The following is a 4,115-nucleotide window of genomic DNA, read 5'->3' as shown; positions in this document are numbered from 1 at the left end:
GGACCAATCCGATCCCGGAGGGGTTGAGAGATCGCCCGTTCAGCGAGCAGGCGGAGGCCTTGCCAGCCCGGGAGGCGCTGCGGGCGGTGCTCTCGGCGGCCCCGGGCTTCAGGGATGAGACCCCCGACCCCGTGACCTTTGCGACGGGGCTGTTGCCCCTAGCTAACGCGATATTTAGAGGGGACATGCCCCTGGAGGTGAATCAGTTTTCGCAGGGGGAGCAGATGGAGTCGACGCGCCCGCCGCCGCGGTGGACGTCTTCGTCGTCGCGCCCGCCGCCGCGCCGGCGGACGTCGCCGCGCCGGCGGCCGCGTCGTCGCTCGTCGACGACGAGGCGTCCGTGTCCACGTGCTCGTCGCCGCCGCGGCGCATCGACGTCGGCGAGGCCATCAGCACCATCGGCACGGCCTTCCAGAGCGGCAGGTACCTCGTGACGTCCTACTGGAGCAAGCGGGGCCGCCTGCTCGTCAAGGGCTTCGACCCCGCGACGGACTCCGCGTACCAGGGGTGTTTCGACGACTACGAGTGGGAGCCCCTCGGCTACGGCCCCCTCGCGGGCCTCGACGAGTCGACGAAGCCGGGCTTCTGCCGCAAGGTCGCGAGCCACCTGAAGATGGGCAACGGCGGCGCGCTCATCTTGGACGGGCGGCCCGCGACGCCGGGCACGCCCCTCTTCGACGCCGGCGACCTGCCCGAGGACGGCTGGGCGTCGCCGCTCGCGTCGCCGGGCACCTTCGACGACGTCCGCGACGACGACACCGTGTCCGCGCTGCCGCTGGACGCGGACACGTACTACGAGGCGGGCGTCGAGCGGTCCGTGGACCGGGATTTGGACGCGTGCTCCCTCGAGACGTTCCCCTTCGCCGACGACGCGGCGCGCTACCCGCGTCGCGTCGCGTCCTGCGGCGCGCTCGTCGCGTCACGGAGCTTGGTCGTCGCCTTCACGGCGCTGTCGCCGTCGTCGCTGCGGCTCGACGCCTACGACATGCTGACCATGGAGCAGCTGAGCGCGACGGTCCACGAGAGCGGCTGGGCCTTCGCCGGCTACGGCGCGCTCGCGAGCATGGGCCGCGACGGCGTCATCGGCATGTGCCACGCGCTGAGCCGCCACCTGTCCGTCGTCGACGGCGTCCTCACGCTCGCGGAGGCCGCGGACGCGCCGCCGGCCGACGGCGACGAGTTCGCCGTCCAGGAGACCGCCGACGGCTACCTCGCCTTCTCGCGGGGCGCGCTGGGCGTCACGGTGGGGCCCGAGGACTGGCGGCCCACGGGCTACGGCGCGCTCGCGGGCCTCGACGACGCGGACAAGGCGGACCTCTGCGCGCTCATCGGGTCGCTCATCGTCGTCACGTCCGACGATCTCGTCTTCGTGGACTGGCCCAAGCCCCGGCCCGGCGCGGCGCCCGCGCCCGCGGCCGCCGCGCCCGCGGCCGCCGCGCCGTCGCCCGCGGCGCCCGCGCCCGCGCCCGCGGCGCCCGCCGCGGGCACGGCCGTCGCCGACGCGCTCCCCGCGCCGGCGCTCGACGACGACGCGTCCGTGACGTCCGCGCTCTCGGAGCAGACGCTCACGTCCTTCGTGTCCGTCGGGGGCACGCAGCACCGGTCGCGGCGCCGGTCGTCGGGCACCGTCGGCGTGAACCTCGGCGGCGGCCGCTACGCGATCTGCCAGTTCGACGCCGTCGACGGCGGCGACCTCGCGGTCCACGGCTTCGACCCGGACTCGCTCGCGGTCTACGCGGGCCGCGTCGCCGAGGCCGACTGGGCGCCGCTCGGCTTCGGGCCGCTGTCGACGCTCGACAAGGACGGCACGCAGGCGCTCTGCCGGCGCGTCGCGCCGCGCCTCGCCAACGTCGCGGGCATGCTCGTCTTCACGCCGCCGCCCGCGGAGGACGCCGCGGAGGACGGCGGCGCCGTTTCGGAGGCGCCCCCCGCGGACGGCGCGGCGATCGCGGCGAAGATGCGCGCGGACGCGGCCGAGAAGGACGCCGCCGCGGCCAAGGCGCGCGCGGACGAGGAAGCCGTCGCCGCCGAGGCGCGCGCGGACGAAGCCGTCGCCGCCGAGGCGCGCGGGGCCGCCGAGGCGCGGGCGGCCGCCGCCGCGGCGGGCCCCGCGCCCGCGGAGACGCCGGCGGCTCCCGAGGAGTGGGCGGCCGCGCTCGCGTCGCCCGACCTCAACATCGCGCGCCTCGACGCGAGCCAGAGGCTCGCGAAGAAGGCCGTGAGCTTCCAGGGCGTCGCGCCGGAGGCCCCGGAGGCGTGGGCCGCGGCGCTCCCGGTCCCGGAGCCCGAGCGGGCCGCGCCCGCCGATGTGGCGGCCGGGGCCAAGGGGAAGGACCGCGCCGCCGAGGCCGCGGACGCGCCGAGCGCCGAGGAGGCCATCGCCGTCGTCGAGTCGCTGCCGCCCTGGGCGCGCGAGGCGCCCGCGGCGTCGCCGCGGCCGCCGCCGGGCAGCGGCACGTCCGCCGCGGATCCCATCGAGCTCTTCGACGTCCCCGACTTCGACGTCGACGCCTACGACCTCGACCCGCTGCGCACGTCGCTCTTCGACGGCGAGGCGGGCGAGGCCGCCGAGTGCCTCGCGAGCGGCGCGTCGGACGTGCCGGGCCTGGGGACCGCGGCCGTGACGTTCTTACGGACCGGCGCGGGCGCGATGCTCGTCGACGCCGTCGCGGCGGCGGACGTGCACCGCCTCGACGTGCCCCGGGGCGACCTGCGGGCGCTGGGCTGCGACGACTTCGGCGCGCTCGACGCGCGCGCGGCCGCGCGGCTCTGCGGCGCGGCGCGGCCCCTGCTCCGCTTCGCCCGCGGCGCGCTCGCGCTCGACGTCGCGGCCTACGGCTACGCGCGGCCCGCGACGCCGCCGCCGGCGCCCGCGCCGCGCGAGCCCACGGTCGTCGAGGCCGACGACGCGCGCGTCGAGCGGTCCGCCGCGGCGACGTTCGACGACGGCGGCTCGCTCGACGACTCGCTCGGCTCCGAGAGCGCCGCGCCGCCCGAGGCCTACGCCGCCGAGGCGCCCGACGCCGCCGCGGCCCTCGCGCCGCCGCCGGACGTCGTCCCCGCGCCGGACGTCGTCCCCGCCGCGGTGGAGGTCCCCGCCGCCGCGGTGGAGGTCGTCCCCGCCGCGCCGGAGGTCCCCGCCGCCGCCGCGGCCTTCCGGGAGACGACGATCACGATGCCCGGCGCGGTCGACACCTTCGACGCGGACGCGTTCCGCGCGGCGCTCGCGGCCCTCGTCGGCGCGGCGGCCGACGACGTCGTGATCACGAGCGTCGTCGCCGGGTCCATCGTCGTCACCGTGTCGCTGCCCGTCGCGCTCGACGCCAAGCTCAAAGAGTTCGCGGACCTCGACGCGCTCGTCACCAAGGCCTACGCGTCGGCGTGCGCGGACAAGGCCGCGCCGCCGCCGCGCGGCGGCACGAGCCTCGGCGACGACCTCGTGCACATCGCCGACGCGCCCGCGCCGTCGCGGGTCTACGCCGCGCGGAAGCCGCGCCTGCCCGAGTCGCACGCGCCCGAGTCGCCGACGCGCTGCGGCGGCGACGCGGGCTTCCTCCACTCGTCGGCGTCGAGCTCGCTCATCCAGGCGCCCGCCGCCGCGCCGAAGCTCCCGCCCGAGGCGACGGCGCCGGACCTGAAGCACGCGATCGCGGACCTGTCGACGGAGAAGGCCGAGGCCGCGCTCGCGGCGAAGGCGACGGCGAAGGAGGTCGCGGCCCTCGGCGGCGCGCCCGTGCCGCCGGAGCTGGCCCGGGCGCTCGCGGCCGACGAGGCGCGCGCGGCCGAGGCCGCGGCGAAGCTCGAGGCCGTCAAGGCCGCGGCGACGACGAACACCGACGCCGTCGCGCTCGCGCGCGTCGCCGCGGACCGCGCGGACGCGATCCTCGAGGCCGAGCGGCTCGCGGCGAGTATCGACGCGGACCGCCGGTCCCTCGCGGCCGCGCCGGCGGGCGCGCCGGCGGACGGCGCGGCGCTCGCGCGCCTGGGCGAGGCCGAGGCCGCGCTCGCGGAGGCGCGCGCGCGCGCCGCGGACGACGACGCACGGCTCGCGGCCGCGGCGCCGTCGAACGCGGCCGCGCTCTCCGCGGCGACGGCGACGGACCTCGCCGCGGCGG

Source organism: Aureococcus anophagefferens, assembly GCF_000186865.1.
Source record: "Aureococcus anophagefferens unplaced genomic scaffold AURANscaffold_15, whole genome shotgun sequence".
Taxonomy (NCBI): Eukaryota; class Pelagophyceae; order Pelagomonadales; family Pelagomonadaceae; genus Aureococcus; species Aureococcus anophagefferens.
Note: the sequence above shows the minus strand (reverse complement) of the source record.